We start from the raw sequence: 19,744 nt of genomic DNA, 5'->3' as shown, positions 1-19,744 counted from the left end.
CTCACTGGTCTCTTGGTTTCCTGAACTCTAATTGCATGGACAGAGTCAGTAACTTAGCACTTGATGATATATTCTCTTCCTTGTCCTCCAATTTCTTTGTATCTTTGAATTGTGTCCCTCTTCCCCTCAGTCTCCTTGGGAAGCTTGGGATGGAGTCTTCTAATTCTTTTTTATCCAATCAGCACCTAACTGTGCTCATTAAAAACCCGAAAAAAAAAAAGAAAAAAAAACCCCACAAAAACCCGTTGACTTGAATTCATTTGACAGATGATAAATCCTTTCTCTAGAAGCACAGTTATCCTTTCAGGGGCCTGTGGAGTCTATTTCCTAACTATACTGAGACCCTCGCCAATTAATGGGTCTGGAAAGCAGCATCTTTAATGAGGGGCAGGGAGCTGGGAGCACGATGCTAGTGCCTTGGGGTGTTGTAAGGTTTTCATAAGCAATTCATTTTGCACTCCTTGTATTTGGTTTCATTCCAATTGTTTCACAGCCAGTGGCACTCAGAAGGGACATCTATTTTGACTAGACATCAAGCCTCTTGTTGAAGCTTTCTGTATGTAACAAAACACAAATGCACTGGTTCTTTCTCTGCCTGTCCTTTTCCCTCTGCTTCAGCCCTTCCCAACTGTAGATGCCCAGTAGATATGAACAGTGACTAGGACTTGGGGTGGGTCAGCAGGGAACTAGTATTTGCTGGATTCTTTTAGACAGCAAAAAGGGAACGTATCCAAGTTACCTTTAATATTATATTTCTTAGTGTGAACTTGGAACCACTTATATGAGAATTATGGATAGCTGCCATGTTTAGCTGGGCAAGTTGTGCACTGCACAACTCTCAGGAGGCGCACACATCATAGTCAATATGAATGTGTCCCCAGAGGAGTGCAAGGAATAACTCGTGTGGTCACAAATAGCGGCCCTATCTGAGGCCCTACTCCAGTCCTGCTGAATCAGAATCTCTGAGGAGCGGGCCCAGATTCTACATTTTAACACATTTCACAGGCTCTTATTAACACTAAAGTTTGAAAATCACTGCTTAGGAGGTAGGTTTTTTTTTTTTTTTTTTTTTTTTTTTTTTTTTTTTTTGCGGTACGCGGGCCTCTCACTGTTGTGGCCTCTCCCGTTGCGGAGCACAGGCTCCGGACGTGCAGGCTCAGCGGCCATGGCTCGGGCCCAGCCGCTCCACGGCATGTGGGATCTTCCTGGACCGGGTCACGAACCCGTGTTCCCTGCATCGGCAGGCGGACTCTCAACCACTGCGCCGCCAGGGAAGCCCAGGAGGTAGGTTTTAAGACAAGCATACACCAAAAGGAAAAAAAATGTGGGAAATTATCTCAGCACATATGCCATCCCTAGATCTTCTGCTTCCCAGGCTTCAATGTTCAGCTGGCTTCACAGATAACTTAGTGAATCATTGCCATTCAGAATATGATCACCTCATCAGTGATCTGGTCATCTTTTCAACTGCTTCCAAATAGACCCCTATTGCTTTCTTTCCTGTGTGCTTTTATATCCCAAGTTTCGGAGAGAGAAGTTCTGATCAGGTGGGGTTGTCACCACCCAATATGGAGTGCTCCATGGAGGGAGCATCTCAGGTCAAGTCATCTCCTGGGCAACAGGTCTTACTCATGTGCATCTTACATACACATGTATTGCCTTTGGCCTGGGCACTCATTTTTGACTCAGTAACCATTAGCTATAGTATCTCTCATTTTTTTGGTCAGGCCACGTGGCTTGTGGGATCTTAGTTCCCCGACCAGGGATGAACGCGAGCCCTCGACAGGGAAAGCATGGAATCCTAACCACTGGACCTCCAGGGAATTCCCTAGCTGTGGTACCTTCATGCAGAAAGAACTGCTCATGACAACTTTCCTCTGAAGGGGGATGTAGGTATGGCCAGAATCCAGTGCTTCATTGTTTGTTAGGACAGGAAGGGGATACACTTATTTAATACACTATTCACATGCCATGTCCCATAACGATAAGAGCTAATATGCATTGAGTATGACCTTAGGCCAGACATTTTTTCTAAGCACTTGATTAACATTCATAATTGAACCTTCAAAAACAACTTTTTCTGGTAAATGCTATTATTATCCTTATGGATTAAAAAATTGAAGCATAGAACTTCCTCAGCAGTTTTTATATCGTGGAGCTACAATGGAATTGACACAATTTAGCTCTAAAGTCATTTCTCTTTATGACTATTTGGGGGTCATGACAAAGGATCCCTCTGTGTGTGTGTGTGTGTGTGTGTGTGTGTGCGCGCGCACACGCGCGCGCGCGTGTGTGCTTGGGGTGAGACAGTTTTAAGAGAGAGAATGAATGCAAGGCACAAATTAGGTCAGGAAAGCAAGAATGTGCAGAAACCTCCACTGGTGCGTGTTAGGGGAAGTATTTGAAAGACATGACAGACAGATGTAACAAAGCAAAAAGACACAGCTGGGCTTGCCTTGAGAGCCAGAAATGATTCTGGCCCAAGACGCTGAGGGGTTTCTCTTACTCACTTCTTCCCTTTTTAAGAATAAAAAGGAGTAGAAATGGCGTCTAAATGTCCATGATTCCTTTTAAAAATAATAGCATATTAAATACTTCCTTTGGAGCCATAAACCTCCATCCTAGCCAATAGCCCCTGGGTCCTGATGCTACTTGATAGACAAGATTCGAGAATTTTGGTTTAGACAGGAAAGTTTGGATTTGAGTGTATTTAAGGAGAGAAAGTGGAGGGTGGTTACATGTACATTGCCCAGGAACATGAAGTTGGCAGTAGGAATGTGGAGATGGGAGACTCCTCCACCATGAAGAAGTCTCTTAAGGTCCAAGCCAGAGCAGCTACCAAGCAATAATTTAGTTTCCACTAAAGACTGAGGCAATTATTCCAGTGATTTAGGAGGAAGGGGAGCTATTGAATTACTAGAATAATCATCTCCATTTCCTTTCTTTTTTGTTCACGGAGAGAGATGTGGTCTGCTCTTGTCAATGTGTGCCACCTTGCTGGGTGAGGGCGGCCTCCTCAATCCTTCACTTTTTAGTAAAACACAGTAATCCTTGAAATATCATCTTCTTGGGGCTTCATGGGCCTTGACGAGGTCTCCTGGGTGCTTCGGAGACAAAACCTTTCCACCTTTCCTTAGTTACGTTTCTCTTCCAATCAGTAGCTTAGGAAGTAACAGGGGATATTTGACTTGAGAAGAAAAGGGCTATTTAGTATCTCATATCATTTCCGAGTCACAGTGGGGTTCTTGTAGGTCAGGGGTGATTTTGCAAAGTTCTGACTGAAGGCAGGGGAAGGACGAGATGATCCTTGCTCTCCCAAATTCTGAGCAGGCTGGAGGGCTGTGCGAGACGTGGGTTCTGGCCAGTACTTGGCACACTGTGTGACACGGGGATTTATACATCCAAACCAATAGGTCTTGGGGCTGAGAGCAGTATTTGAAGGACGGTCAGTTGTTCCTCTGAGAAACACTCACAAAGATGTTCTCTGTTTCAGGCACAATGATTACTCCAGAGACTTGAGGAGCTTCAAGACAACTGAATGCAAGATAAGAAAGGAGATAGCTTGGGGAAGATAGACTGCTTATCCCTACTGGGACTCTTCTGGAAGGCACATTATTGACTTCAAGGCAAGAGGCTATGAAAGTGTGCCTTTCCTTAAGACAGTAAGCTCTCTGTTTTCTGAAGCGAATGGAAAAAAAGGGGCATTTTGGTTCCCTATATCAGTTTCCAGAAATGAGTATATTGTACAATGTACTTGAATCTACAATGCTACCGAATATAACTTATTGTTACTCAGATGATTCAGAAGACCCTCTGGGATCTCATTAAGATAAACAGCAAATATTTTGTGCTGCAGCTGTATGGACAAGCCATTTCCCAGTGACTTCTAGCAATGAGTCAGAAAAATAAAAATAAACGCCTTTCTGTATTGTCACATATTCTAAGCCAATCATTCAATCAATGGGAATTTATAGTTTACCTCTTAACTGTCAGGGATTATACAGGTATGTGGGGAATATAAAGGAATGTCAGTGGAGGACTCATTGGTTGCAAATAGAGTTACATCTACATAGGTTCTTTGTCGGAGCTTAAGACTAGAACTCAGTATTGGGGTTTTGTGATGGGTTTGGTAGATCTGCCCCCAGTGTCCACCCCACCTGCCTTCTGCCACTTCCTGCACTGTAGTGGCTGGAGAGCCAAACACCCCATTTCCCAGACTCCCCTGACCTCAGGACGTGCTCTGGATGTGATTTAAGTCCAGCCATTACTTTGCACCAGTGTAAGGTTTGGAAGGCAGAAATGAGCAGAGGCCATGCCTTTGCTGCTTCTGCTTTTTCTTTTAAAAGTCTGGTTGTAGAGGCATTTGCATTTTCTGCGGCAGCATTAGCAGAACTTTGTGGGTGACAAGAGTCAGGTCACAGGGACCCCATTGTGCAGGTGAGGATTGAAGCATGTCTGGTTTGGAGCGGAGCCAGCTTCCTGTCCCTGAGGGCCTCCACATTGCGGTGGCTTCCTGACTTTGGCTGTCATACTGTGTAGAAGATGGCAGGTTCCTAATCTTGGGATAACCAAGAGCTCCCTTGGTGACCCAGTTTGACTACATGGTCTGGGGAGTCATTTCTGAAATCTCAACCTCAGTCTGTTACACCACCTCTCCCAATGACTCAGTGAGCTTTTTAATGCCCTATGATAAACCCTTTCGTGCTTCAATTTGCTAGGATGGCTTATGTTCTCTGCAATTAAACCCTGCCCATGACTGTGACTGGTAGAGGAGAGTTACAGGCAACAGACTCTAAAGAAATTGGAAATCTGGATTTATTTTTTCTGACTTGATTAGGTTTGAGAGGAGCAACAATGATGTTAGCATTAGAATATGGAATACTGGCAGTGCGTGACATGGAGTGGTGAAATCGTTACTTAATATGTGGGTCACTTGGAATGAAGTGTACAGTGCAGGCAAGGCTTTGGTGCACTGGGTCCCTGCTGACCACTATGGTGAGAATAAGGCATACAAGCACTGTGGCGCTGGGTGGCTGTTTTCACCTACATTAGAGAACTTAAGGAAAAAATGATCTGCTTAGGATTTTAAAGTTACTGTTGTAAGGCACGATCAGAGGACAAGAAGTGCCTACGAATTTCTAGAAGAATCATTTATTTCATGTAGCTGCAGGGCTGATACATTCTAACATCAAATGCGGTCTGATCCTGTGGGTTGATGATTAAAAGATAATCTGAACTCACAGAATCACTAGGTCTCTTATGCGAAAGTTTGAGTGTTGATTGGGAGAGAGTGAGACCATATGAATTGGGACCATTTGGGTGGGTTCAACTGAACCTGAGTACCAAGATCCCCCAAACTCCATTGAACCTCTGTTGCCAGTAGAAGCATTTCCTCTGGCCATGATGTTTGATGAGGCTGGTCCAGCCTTTCTTAGAGACTCTGTAATGACCTTGCTGAGGGAGTTCCCTTGCAAGGGGATGCCAGTTTTCCTCTTACCACAATTCCTATCACTCATTGGTCTAGATCTATTACTAGAGTCAAACGCCATCATGAATTCAGAAGAACAAGTACAATGTCTATCTTAGGAGGCAAAAGTTTACACACCTAGGGAATGGCAAGATTTTCTCACTTATATCAGTAAAAACCTAGGGAATATATGTGGGAATAAATTATGAGAATCTAGGCTAGAAAATAAGAAACATAATTTCAAATCTGGCTTACTTTACTGGTGTGGTTACATTTTCTAGAGATTCTGGATTGTTCTAGTTGGAGCAGCTGGGAATGGTTGTAACTCTTGGCCTGACTGATTGACTGGAAATGGAGCTCAATGGTGGCCTACTCGAAGGAAATTGAGGTATCAGAAACCTGTGGTATAACGTAGGGGGAGGAATCCAAACACTTAGGAGAAAGGACTATCGGGGTAGGTATTTCACATATAATCCAGTAACCCACTAAGAGGGCCAGGGGACTGACTTTTCACCAGAGCACTGAGAAACAGAACTGTGAGAAGTACATCCTTGAGAAGTGTTGCAGTGAAGTCATCTGTAAGTCAGGAAGGTGAGAGATGCTGCTTTTGAAATGGACATTTTGATTGCAATGGGTCTGCTGAGAACCTGGAGAGGCAGAGAACAAGTAGCAATACTTAAATGTTAGAAGCAATGTGGAAACATCTTCTGGCAGCACAGCCAGAGCAGCAATCTGATTTTTGCTGGTAGTTAATTGACCATCTGCCTTCCAGGAATGAAGAGACGGCCGTTCTGTCAGAATCCACTTGTTGATATATATAATCAAAAATACTGTGCATCTGGAAAGTCATAGGCCTTCACAATTTCCAGACCAGTTTATAAACCTCAAGCCATTGAATGAAGGGGAAACCAGAGCCCTGAGATCCTATCAAGAAAATGTACCATAAATATTTCTCCTATTCTTCCTCAAAGAAACCTGTAGCTATTTAATAACTTAACTCTGCTCTAGGAAAAGAGAACCACCAAAACTGATGAGGGCTGATTGGATTCTAGCTTTCATTAACATGAATCACCTAAGACTCCAAATACTACTGTGGTCCTTTAGAGGTGATAAATGAAATTTGGGTCTGAGCTTGTCTCTCAGTGGTCCTACTGAATTTGTGACGCCCTCTTGTAATTATTTCCCTTACTCTTAAATGTGTAGTTGGAGTATACATTTCAGCAACTGAAGAGTAGCCACGCTGGTTTTGTGGAGTAAAAGCTATTAACTATGAAGTGTCCAGTGGAAGCTGGAGTAACCCCTACCCATAAAAATAGTAAACCAAACCAATCCCCCCCCCCCAAAAAAAAAACTACTGCAATCTTGAGGAAATCACAGAGATTAGTGTCATCATAGAAGGCTTAAAATAGTGCAGGGATGATGATTCTTCTCATATCTACATTTAACTCATAGTAGATATACAAGAAAACTACGGGTCTTGGAGAATGACAGTGGATTACTGTAAACTTAATCAGTTGGTGATTCCAATTGTATTTGCTGTTCAACATGTCAAATTAACATAATTTCTAGCACCTGGAAGGGACCTATACATTTAGCAAATACTATATTTTCCTTCTAGTTGGTAGAGAACACTAGACTCAGTTATATTTTACCTCACAGAGATAGTAGTATACTTTCCCTGTTTATCTCTGGGCTAGGTCATGCATCAGATGCTCAGACATGTTTTAGTTTTCAGGGAAGTTGATCACACCATGCTATGGAACATCATACAGGTCCACTATGTTGATGACATCATTCAATTGAGCCTGGTGAAAAAGAAGTAGCATGTGTTCTTGGTAAGATGTATACATGACAGGATATTTAAAAGATCATAAAAATACAAGGGCCTGTCACTTCAGTAAAGTTTATGGAAGACCAATAGTCTGGAGCATTTTGAGATATCCCATCCAAAGTGAAAGACTAACTGTTGTACCTTCTGCTAAGAAAGAGGTTCAAGCTTGACAGCTTTCTTTTGGCTTTTGGAGACAGCACATACCACGTCTGCAGGTGCTACCTGGACTCATTTACTGAGTAACCTTAAGCTGCCAGCTTTATGGGGGGCCCAGAGCATAAAAAGGAATAGAAGCAGACTGCCACTTGGCCTAATAATCCAGCCGATCTAGTGGTGACTTGTAAAGGAAAAAATTCAGCTTTTTTCTACTGCTTAGGGAAAACCCCAGTTCTTCCTGACTGTGTGTTTCTTCCCTGAGAGTTTCCTTTTCTTTTACATAGACACTTCAATTCTGACACTTCTCATCACCAAATGGATGGAAGTTCCCCCCACACCAATCAATTCTCTGCAACACCAGCTGCATATCCTACCATTTAACTCAATTCTTACACTATCTCAGTTCCATAAGAACCACCCCCCCTTCAGGTGCCAGTTAACACCTGTGCTTCTGACCAACGGGCTATAGATCAGAGGCTCCAAAAACCCCCCCTTGGGTTTGATTAATTTGCTAGAGCATCTCACAGAACTCAGGAAAACACTTAATGACTAACAGTTTATTAAAGGATACAGATGAACACCCAGATGAAGAGATACATAGGAGGAGGTCTGGGAGGGTCCTCAGGAGAGGACCTCGGGGACATAAGCTCTGGCGCTGGAATTGGGGTGCGTCACCCTTCCAGTGCGTGTGTGTGTGTGTGTGTTCATCAACCCGGGAGCTCTCTGAACATTGTACTATTGAGATTTTTGGAGGCTTCCTCACATAGGCACAATCAATTATTAACTCCATTTCCAGCCCCTCTCCCCATTTTGGAGAAGTGTTGGAGGGGGAGAGGTGCTGAAAATTCCAAGCTTCTAATCATGGCTTGGTCTTTGTGGGTGACTGGCCCCCATCCAAGAGCCATCAGAAGCCCACCCAGAGTTGCCTCGTTAGAACAAAAGATGCTCCTACTGCTCTTACTACTTAGGAATTGACAAGGCTTTAGGAGCCCTGGGTCAGGGTCTGGGTCAGATATAAATACTAGAACACGAGATGATCCTAGTGTTCTTATCACTTAGGAAGTTACAAGGGTTTTAGGAGCTCTGTGCCAGGAACCCAGGGCAGAGACCAATATATATATTTTCAACTATCTCACATGACTGGAGTGTCTTTATCAGATGAGGATGGTGCATGGAACCTATAGGAGTATGGAGCCTCTACAGGAGAGATACAGTACACATCCCTAGAGTTTGGAGCAAAGTTATCCTCTATTTGTCAATTGATTACTCTCTCTTTGAGAAATAGGCCTGGCTTGCTTCTCATGGTCAAGTGACCACGTGACCTGAGCTGTCCGTCATGGGCTGGGTGTTATCTGATTAACCAAGCTATAGGAATGGGTCTTCTCATTCTTCATTCTCCAACACTTTATGATTATGTAGTCTTGAAGGATGAGTACATTGCATGAACAGAGGGCTCACACTGCCAGGGCATCACCCACTGCTGCATTGCCCTCTCCCTCAATCAATACCTGTAGATCCTTGGGGCGAGCCCAATGAAGAAGTTACCCTAGAAAGAAAAAAAGTCAAGCCTGGTTTATGAATGCATCCATATGATGTGCTTGCATCAGCTGAAAATCAGCTTCTGTAACATTACAGCCCCACTCAGCAGTGACCTTGAAAAACAGTAGGGAAAGAAAATCTCTCTGTGGGAAGAACTTGTCAGTGTTGCTTGAAAATAAAGATGTTCAGATGTCCAGGTCAACATAGATTCATTGGTAATAGATTCATTCTGGATTAGCTGGATGGCCAGAGATTTGGAAGGAAAAAGATTGGAGAACTGGTATCAGACTGGGGTGGAGGTGTGCAAATGAACTCTTAGGATGGGTACAAAGAAGGAAGATATGTGTGAGCACATGTTTGTTCAAAATAGGGCATATTTTGACGAGGAGTTGCTGAAAAATAAATTGGACACATTGACCTGTTTTGTGGATGTCTGTAAGCCTCCTTCCTCAGTCTGATAGATTGTTTCCTCATGATTAGATTCAGGTTATGCATTTTCAGCAGGAATACTGCATAACTAATGTTGTATCCTTCTCAAAACATCAGGAAGCACGTGATATCAATTTGTTCTGTTAAATTGGAACTTTAGATTGCTATTCACCATTTTGGCCACCATGTGCAAATGAACCAACAGGCAAAAGAGGGGTCAGTACTATGTCAAAGGAGTGTTTCAGCCCAGTTATCAAGAGGAAATAGTGTTGCTGCTTTGCTATGGGAGCAGGGAGAGGTATTTTTGGAATCTGGAAGATCCTCTGGGACACTTCACAGAAGTGCCATGCCCAGTGGTAAAAGTTAAATTAAATTATATATTCAATATGCATTTAAATTTAATTTATATATTTAACGATAACTTTTAGTGGAAGACTACAGAAATCTAGTATAGTCAGGATCCCTGAGGATTTAGATCCACCAAGAATGAAGATCCGGCTCACTCTACCAGCTAAATAACTTGGCCCAGCTGTTATGCTGGCTGAGGACAAAACAGGCTGGGGAGGAAATAAGTTGTAAATACCAACTGTAGACTTCCAGCTGCCTCTGGAACTATCATGACCACAAATGATTTCTTCCTTGTTCTGTTATGTGCTTTTATACACATTAACCATTTTCCCTCCTCCCTTTCTATTTTTCTCAAAACTTTATAAATGGTCTACTGATGGTGGTTAATTTTACAAGTTAATTTATATAGCATGGAATATCATGATGGAATTGTTACTGAACTAGAGAAGGAATAAATATCACCCAAAGATAGATACAGAGACTTATGGAACTTTGGGTGTTCCCTTTTGAGGGGAGGTGAGTACATTTGTTTTTTTTTGTTTTGTTTTTCTTGGTACAGGGACAATTATGTTATTGTTTGGAAGTTTAAATATGGAGAGAAGGTAAGTATGGATGTTGAATACCCAGAGGAAGGGTCTACGGCATTTATGGTGGATTGGTGCTCAATATCCATTCAAGTTTTCTTCTGTGAACTTTCCCAATCTGCAGAAGTTAGAAAGTAAAAAAAAGTTTCTGTTTTTTTTTTTTTTTACCTGGACTCTCTTGCAGCTAAGGTTTTGGAATTTGTTAGGCTGGGCCAATCAAATACACTTGTGCAAGATTTGGAAGGCAGAGTGGAATGGAGGCTGTATTTCTGCTGTAATTGCTTTTTTTTCTAAAAAGTACAGGCATGGAGGGATTTTTTTTTTCCCCTGAGGCAGCATTAACATAGGTACCAGTGTCTAGGAACTCAGTTGGTTTGAGTACTAAAAGGCAGAGCATGAGGCCTCCCTGCTGGTGTGTATCACAGCAGGGATGGTGCAACTTCCTGATGTGGCAGGTTCCTCATTGTAGCAGCTTCCTGCCATAATTCTGGAGCCAGCTTCTTTCTGACCACAGAAGAGGCAGAAGCTCCTTTGGTGACCCATTTCTGCACTGAGACTTTTTGTTCTTGAAAGCTTGTCATGGAAGTTCTTTCTTCTGCTTTCCCAATGATTCAGTAAGCCTTTACCGTAAGCTTGTAATAAGTATTTTTCCTGCTTAAACCAGCTACAATGGATTCTGTTCTTTGCAAGTAAACCCTGATCAATATAGGGGCTTAGGAGCCCACTGTCCTGTGCCAATAGTTTACATGAGGAGCAAGCAAGGTTCAGGTGTAGCTTCTCCACTACTGCTTGTTATGCTTCTATTCTGGAGAGAAATCTATCACACCCTCTATGACAGCAATTCTTAAGCTCAGCACATTAGAATTATCTGGGGAGTTTGAAAAATTCCTGGTTCATGAACTGTCCCCAGAGTAATTAAATCAGAAATCTCTATGTGTGGGGCCCAGCATTCAGTGCTTTTTTTTTTTTTTTTAAAGGTTTAGTGTTATTTATTTTTGGCTGCGTTGGGTCTTCGTTGCTGCGCGCGGGCTTTCTCTGGTTGTGGCGATCAGGGGCTACTCTTCATTGCAGCGCACTGGCTTCTCATTGCGGTGGCTTCTCTTGTTGTGGAGCATGGGCTCTAGGTGCACAGGCTTCAGTAGTTGTGGCTCGCGGGCTCTAGAGTGCAGGCTCAGTAGTTGTGGCACACGGGCTTAGTTGCTCCGCAGCATGTGGGATCTTCCTGGACCAGGACTCGCACCCATGTCCCCTGCCTTGGCAGGGGGATTCTTATCCACTGTGCCACCAGGGAAGTTCAGCATTCAGTATTTTAAAAGCTGCCCAGGTGATTCCAATGTGTGTCCAAGTTTGGAGAACCACCGCAGTCTGGAAGAGAGAGGGAGGTGAATTCTCAGGTTATGTATGAGTTGCAGTGGAGGAGAAATAAAACACCAGTAAAGTAGCAAATTTACCATCTCACAGTCACAATACTGAAATAGGTCTCACTGGGCTAAAATCAAGGTGTCTGCAGGGTTGGCTCCTTTCTGAGTACTCTAGGGGAGAATCTGTTTCCTTGCCTTTTCCAGCTTCTAGAGGTTGCCTGCATCCCTTGGTTCTTGGCCCCCTTCCATCTTCAAAGCCAGCAAAGGCTGGCTGAGTCTTTTTCACGATGCTGTCTCCCTGGTTTTGACTTTTCTGCTGTCCTCTTCTGCTTTTAAGAGCCCTGTGATGACATTGGGCCCACTGAGACAATCCAGGTTAAACTTCCCATCTCAAGGTTAGTTGATTAGCGGCTTAATTCCACCTTCAACCTTAATTCCATCTTGCTATGTAACTTAACATAGTCACAGGATCTGGGGTTTAGGATGTGGATATCTTTGAGGAGGCGTTATCCTGCTTTTCCTAAGGAAATAAGGAACAAGATCACTGGGGAAGAGACACCCCAGGGATTCCTTCCCCACACTTTTTGAATCAGAGAGGCAACTGGAGAGGCCAAGGAACTCAAAAGCTATTATACTATTAATTTAGACATAAGTGGGAGCCTGGTACACTGTATATTCATACTTCTGTAAGAAGCATGGCTAGCCAGAATGGACTGCTAAGACGTTAGATTATAATTTGCCACTTTTCTCCTATTTGCAAAATTATGTTTCAATGATTTGAAGCTTCTTTGCAATCCCCTGGTTGCCCAACTATAGATAATGGGAAAATACAAACAGGTAAGCCTTATAGTTTGTTGACCTCTGGTTAGGAACCAAGAGGCTTACCACAAACAGGTGGTCCTGCTAGCTAATAGTTTCCCCCTCTTTAAGAGCCATTCTACAGTAACCATTCTAAAATAAAAAAATTATGCTTTTGGCAGATGTCCTTCAAAATTATTGCTTCATATCTGGCAACCGCTGCGGCAGCCTAATTCATCTAGTTCCTCCAGGGGCACACTGTGCAGCTAATTCATCCAGGCAGGTTCACTGGGAAGCTGACAGTATTTCTGATATGGTTTTTTTTTTTTTTGAACTTGCTGAATGATTGGTCACACTTGCTTTAAGCGTAGTCCATGCCAAGAGCATTGGAGCCACGATCCGTAGTATAGAATGCCACAACCTTAGCCTTTGCTTGTTGCCATGCCAGAGTAGACCCTGGCTCTCAGGAAAATTCCTGGCTTTGTCCTTGGTACCCTGCAGGTGCTGCCTTAACCACTTGCTCGTCTGATCTCAAAAGCACCTGGGTCCACTTTTAACCAGCATCTTGAATTATCTGCACACTGGGTCCTTGACTGAAAACTCATAATCTGTGCTTCCCTGGGGCCACACTAAATAGGAATGGGCGTGGAGTGAGGTTGCAAAAATGCAAACAAAGGTGGGCATCTCTGGCTCACTGTTTTCCCCCAGTCCAGACTGGCAGGCCCGTCAGCCTCACCCTTGCCTGCAATTCTCTTTGTAATTCCAGCGGCCCCTGACATTCCCTCCTCTCTGGGCCTGAGGTTGGCCTCATGGGCCCTGGCTCCTAGGTTGCTGCTCTAGCTGCCTGGAAACTTCTCTCTCAAGCTAAATTTGAGGCACAATTATAGGCCCTATAGAAGCTGTCATGGGCTTTCCTCAGTCTCGACTTTCTATTTTTATTTATATTGTCTCTGCTGCTGATTCTTTCTTCTAACTTTTATTACATCACAATGTTATTGTACAGGTTTTGGTGAAAAGCTCTTCAAATCCTCCATGGACTGATACAGAACACAAATTAGTATACAGAATAGTAGCACTGATGTCCCTGTCACCATCGAGAGACTGGGGATGGTGTCAGCCGTGTATTTTATGTCTCTACATTGAAAGGGCAGAGGGGATGGTGCCAATGTCGCCTATTCCACTATGTAGATCAAGGAGGTCTTGGTTGCCTTGGTCAGAAAAGGGGAGCTTTACCCAATCAGGCAGTTTTTCCAGATATTCCAGATAGACAATGATCAATGAAACTATAACCCACCAGGATTTAATCTCGGGACTGAGTAGGTAGGAAAAATGATCACCTGGGCTTTTCATTTTTGTGAAACAAACCCACAAACCACCCTCCGCCCTCAACAAAAACAAAAACAAAAACCACCTAAATATAACTAACTGAATTTTCAATCTTGGGAAAACGTTTTTTATAAATAAAAAGCATAAAATTTTGGCTCAATTGGCAGCATCTAATAATCAAATTTAGGAAAAGTCATTTTGGGTGGTGCATCTAGGGTAGAAGCTATCCTGAGGAAAACTTGGAAAACTTGTCTGTCTGACTCTTGGTCTCTCCTGGTCTCTCCCCTTTCTCTCCCTCCCCACCTCTTACTGCACGTTCCTCCTCACTTCTCCTCCCTTTGCCTGACACTGGATGGAGTTTCCATGCGGGCCCCACTGTGGTGCTAATAATAGCGATAGCTGCTGTTTATCAAGCCTTTGCCACTTGTCAGGTGCTGTGCGAAGCGCCCTAGATACATTACCTCACTCATTCCTCCCGCAGTCCTCCCAGAGGATGGGCATATTTGTGTAATGAGCCTGGACAGACATGGTGCCTAATAGCTCCATTATATCCTTTGTCAGCACTCCAAATAACAAAGTTATTGGTATTCTTGACTTTTTCATGCTTGGTTTAAAATATATTGGTAAATATGATGCTGGCTACAGAAAGGAACTAGCAGGCAGGCTATAGGGAATTGGGGTTAGGCTTTACATATTTTTTAATCCTTTCTCTGAGCAGCAATTACTGGTGGTAGATGAGAGTACTGGGAGCTGTTGTTTCATATTGAAATTTAACTGCTTCCTTCCCTGCAGTAAAAAAAAAAAAAAAAAAAAAATACTGGTACAGATGATTAAGAGCCTAAGATGTAGGAAAGTGCTAAGTTTTGAACTCAACCTCTCCTGACAGGCTCAGTATTAACCATTATTTTCAACGCTTTGTCATATGAGAACAAAAAGTACCATGTCTCCATGCTGTATATTTTGCAGGCAAGATGTTCCAGGCTGTCTCTGGAGGGTCTGACCTTTTGGATTGGAGCAAATGAGTCTGGAGAGGATGGTAGGTCAGTAGAGGCTGAGATTTTTGCTTTTTCCTCCTCCTGGACCGTATATCACCTTCCTACCTTCCTCACTGTCCTAGTGATCCCACCAGAGTACAGAGTTTACCAGAGTTCCTCTGCTTCACAGGTAAAGCCCTACAGATTGCTTTTAAAGTCAGAATCTTTGCGACTTCAGGGACTGGCAAATGTTGCCCAGTCAGGCAGCCCTGTTCTCAGACAGGGGCACAGAGTCAACTTGTTGGGGCCTGAGGACGCCAAGGGAGCACAGTCTTGCATCAGATGCTGAAGATCTTTCATCATATTGCTCTGACAGTGAGGCTAGAAAACCACAGTTGAAAACGGATGCAACAGGATAGAAGGGGCTGGTAGCACTGGGAGTTAAGTTACCCTTGATAAAGGGAAGACAGAAAGGAAAATAAAAACAGTATCTTGAGACACTGAATTTAAATGACCAGCTGCATATTACCTGAGACCATTCCACATCTTTTAGGATGACCTAAGGGAATATAATTATGTCACTTAGAAGGAAAGTGATGAGTTATGTTAGAGAGTCATCAGAATGTCAGTTTTATTAACATGAATAAGGTGTAGACAGCAGTTTTGTTCTTGTGCTTGTCATTCGTGAGTGAAAACTTCAATTAAAAAAATAAATTACTTCGGGGCTTCCTTGGTGGCGCAGAGGTTGAGAGTCCGCCTGCCGATGCAGGGGACACGGGTTCGTGGCCCTGTCCGGGAAGATCCCACATGCCGCAGAGCGGCTGGGCCCGTGAGCCATGGCCGCTGAGCCTGCGTGTCCGCAACGGGGGAGGCCGCAACAGTGAGAGGCCCGCGTACCACAATAAATAAATAAATAAATAAATAAATAAAATAAATTACTGTAGTGGGCTGAATAATAGCTCTCAAAGATATCATGTCCTAGTCCCTGGAACATGTAAATGTTTCCCTATTTCGAAAAATTCTTTGCAGGTGTGACTGATTAAGAAACTTGAAATGGAGGAATTATCCTGAATTATCCATTGGGCCCTACGTAATCACAGTGTAATCCTTTTAAGAGGGGAATAAAGGGAGACTTGACATATAAGGAAGAAGAGGAGAAGGCAATGTGACCACAGAGGCAGAGATTGGAGGGATGTGGTCACAAGCCAAGGAATGCTGACAGCCAGCAGAAGCTACAAGAGGCAAGGAACAGAATCTCCTCTAGAGCCCTTGATATTGACTCAGTGATGCTGATTTGGATATCTCACCTCCAGAACTGTGAGAAAATAAATCTCATTGTTATAAGCCCTCAAACTTGTGGTAATTTGTTACACCTGTCATAGGAAACTGATACACTTAACTTGAACCTAGGGAGTTAGATTCTTAAGTCATGAACATAGGTCTCTCTACTGAAAAATATGTCCATACCTGTATGTGCTTGTAGAGAAGGAGACATAAGAAATTGGCAGCAATGTTTGCTTCTTGGAAGGGGAACCAAGAGAGTAAGTGTCTAAAGTAAGAGGCAGACTTACTGTTCATTTTATATACTCTGATTCTATTTGAATTTTTTCAAATGCATATATTTCTTTTTTAAAAAAATAAACTTTTAATTTTAGGATAGTTTTAGATTTACAGAAAAATTGCCAATATCGTACAGAGAGTTCCCATATACCTAAACCCAATTTCCCCTATGATTAGCATCTTACATGAGTATGTTTCATTTTTCACAATTTGTCACAGTGAATCCATATTGATATATTATTATTAAGTAAACTCCATACTTTACTCAAATTTCCTTAGTTTTTACCTATTGTCCTTTTTCTGTTCCAAGATGCCACACAGAACACCACATTACATTTAATTGTCATGTCTCCTTGGGCTCATCTTGGCTGAAACAGTTTCTCAGACTTGCTTTTGATGACCTTTCAAGAGTACTGGTCAGTACTGGCTACTAGTCAGTAGAATGTATCTTAATTGGAATTTGTCTGATGTTTTTGTCATGATTAGACTGGGGCATGTATTTCTTTTTCAATTAAAAACTAGTTAATAAAAAAGAAAATATATTATTAGCACACTAATAATACTTATGTAGATTACTGTGAGGATTAAAATAGTGTGTGTGTGTGTGCATGTATCTTAGGTAGGATAATATATACAAATATATATATTTTGGGTAGGATAATGTTGTAAAGTCAGAAAGATCAAGGTTACACTCTTAGCCCTGTCACTTCATAGTTCTGTGATCTGGAGCAAATAACCTCTCTGAGCTTCAGTTTTGAAATCTGTAAAATGGTGATAATAATATATGCTTAATAGGGTGGTGATACATATTTAAAAATATGTGTAGGGCCTCCCTGGTGGTGCAGTGGTTGAGAGTCTGCCTGCCGATGCAGGGGACACGGGTTCGTGCCCCGGTCCAGGAAGATCCCACATGCTGCGGAGCGGCTGGGCCCATGAGCCATGGCCGCTGAGCCTGCGTGTCCAGAGCCTATGCTCTGCAACCGGAGAGGCCACAACAGTGAGAGGCCCACGTATGGCAAAAAAAAAAAAAAAAAAAAAAAAAATGTAAAACTCAAATGCAGCTATAGTAAATTTTGTATTGTTCTTAAGTATAATACAGGAAGATAAACTATATGCAAGGAATTGTGAGTAATTTGCTTGTAATACAGGGAATGTATAAATAAAGCAGCCAAGTTATTGCTTTAAGTTAGCTGTATGTAGCTGTATAAACATCTGTGCCTTTCTCTGTTAGCTGTATAAACATTTCTGCCTTTCTAATTGTGATGTTTTATCCATGAAGTACTTATTTAGTGTCTACTAGAGGTGAAATTTTGTGCAATACAGAATTATACAAGACACAGTGCTTGCTTACAATCTAACCAGGGCAGGAACAAAATGACCCATGAGTGCAGAAGGAGAAGGGGTATTCCTGTCAACTGGGGCAACTTTGTCTTGAAATATAGGTGGCTAGAATTTTATACTGTATCTTCTCTTGATTATCAACATATTGGATGTGCACTGCAGAAAATTTGGGAGAGTATAGAGAAGTAGAAGAAAAATATCCAAACATAATTCTATTTTGGCATAGTTCCTTCCAGTATTTTTAACCATGAATTTTTAAAAAAACTGCTGAGATCATATCTCATTCATATATATATATATATATATATATATATATATATATATAATCTAATATCCAGTTTTTTTCCACCTAATATATGATAAACATTCTTTCATGACATTCAAACTGCTTCTTAAAGCATCATTTTAAGTAGTTGCATACTATTTCCTTCTGCTAATAGGAAGTAGGTTTGGCTGTTGTGAAAGAGACATGGAACAATAGTGGCTTAAACAAGGTAGAAATGTGTTTTTCTGTTGTGGCATTCTGAGCTGGTGTGAAGCCCTGTGAAGTTGTCAGAGGCTCAGACTCTTTTACTGAATTGCTCTGCCATCCCGAGGTGTAGCTCTTGTCTGCATGGTCCAAGATGTCTCACCACCATGTTTATGTGAAAATCAAAAAGGGGAGGAAAAAAGGTGGGGAAGCATGCCTCTCGTCTTTAAGGACACAACCCAGAAAGTATGCCCATCACTTCTGCTCATATTCCATTGGCCAGATCTACTCATATGGCCATAACCAGTTTCAAGGAAGGATGGGAATCATAGTATTTATTCTAGGTGATTATATGCCCAACTAAAATCCAGGGCTTCTACTACTTTAGAAGGAGAAGACAGATATTGAGGGTCAACTAGCAGTTTCTGGCACACTTTACCTGGCTGTCCTCTGCTTATATAAACCATGTACTATTGCTAGAGATTTTTGATATCTCCATTTTCTTTTGCTTTAATGATAAATCTTTATATTTTTGTGCTTACCAAATTTCAAATGTTTGACATATCAGTTCATTTAAGCCTCACAATAATCTTATAGATAAATACTATTATCCCTATTTTAAATTGAAGAGAGTAAAGTTAAGGAATTTGCTCAAGGTAATATAATTAGTTAGTGGAGTGGCCAGGATTTGAACTGAGAGTCCATATTCTATAACTACTACTATGCTTCTCATTTTTTACCATGTACTGATGATTTCCTTAGAGAAGACTTCTAGAAGAGGAATTAGTGGGTCAAAGGGTATGGACTTGTTTTTTGGGGGGCTGTGTTGAGCATCTTGTGGGATTCTAGTTCCCTGACCAGGGATTCCCTGAACCTGGGGCCTCAGCAGTGAGAGCGCAGAGTCCTAACTACTGGACTACCAGGGAATTCCCAAGGGCATGGACAATTTAAAGGCTTGTGATATATTTTTCCCAATTATTTTATAGAAATTTATACTAACTGACCATTCCCTCCAATAGAAGAAAAGATGTCCTCCCACTGGTCCAAAATAAATCTTCCTACTTGGTCACATAAGTCATCCTCCTAGCATTTTCCTAGAACTGGCCCCATGAATCAACTCTTCTCTGCATTTTTGCTTCAAATGTGGTAGTTGTGCTCGTAAATGGGCAGTGGTTATTTTACACACACTTATACAACCACAGTGTCCAGCCAAATGTAAAGGAGCTCATTGCATGCTTATTGAGTGGACACAGGTGACACATACTCCTGTGGAAGGTAAGCCCAGTGCCTGGCCATGGTAGGTGTTCCAAAATACTTCTTACATGAATTTACAGCCTCTTCCCATGTTGAAACGAATCTTTCCTTTGGTCCCCACTACTTCTGTAAGCTATTACCTCATCACAACATTTCTTTCACAGCTAAATTTCACAAAACCACAACAGTACAGCTTTCAGTCCTCCTTCCCATCTACCCTCCAACTTCCTGACATCTAGCTTCCATCCCAGTGCCCCCTCCCAAATGCACTTTCGAAACAGAGTTCTTGGAATCCCGATGTTAATGG

At 42.2% G+C, this 19,744-nt stretch overlaps 2 long non-coding RNA genes across 3 annotated transcripts in view; both read left to right on the top strand.

Annotated features, from left to right (window-relative positions):
* LOC109549135 (uncharacterized) overlaps positions 1-3,934 on the top strand; it is a 75,510-nt gene extending 71,576 nt beyond the window's left edge. For both annotated transcript variants that reach the window (XR_012330519.1, XR_002175353.3), the window contains exon 3: positions 3,494-3,934. This is a non-coding gene — a long non-coding RNA (uncharacterized lncRNA). The remainder of the gene's footprint in view (positions 1-3,493) is intronic.
* Positions 3,935-10,894: 6,960 nt separating this feature from the next.
* Positions 10,895-16,134, top strand: LOC109549036 (uncharacterized). The gene is made up of 3 exons (XR_002175174.3): positions 10,895-10,968; positions 14,806-14,875; positions 15,843-16,134. It is a non-coding gene; the product is annotated as an uncharacterized lncRNA (long non-coding RNA).
* The last annotated feature ends 3,610 nt before the right edge of the window (positions 16,135-19,744 follow it).

The sequence above is a fragment of the Tursiops truncatus genome, chromosome 3 (genome assembly GCF_011762595.2).
Source record: "Tursiops truncatus isolate mTurTru1 chromosome 3, mTurTru1.mat.Y, whole genome shotgun sequence".
Classification (NCBI taxonomy): domain Eukaryota; kingdom Metazoa; phylum Chordata; class Mammalia; order Artiodactyla; family Delphinidae; genus Tursiops; species Tursiops truncatus.
This window is presented reverse-complemented; position numbering and strand designations above follow the sequence as displayed.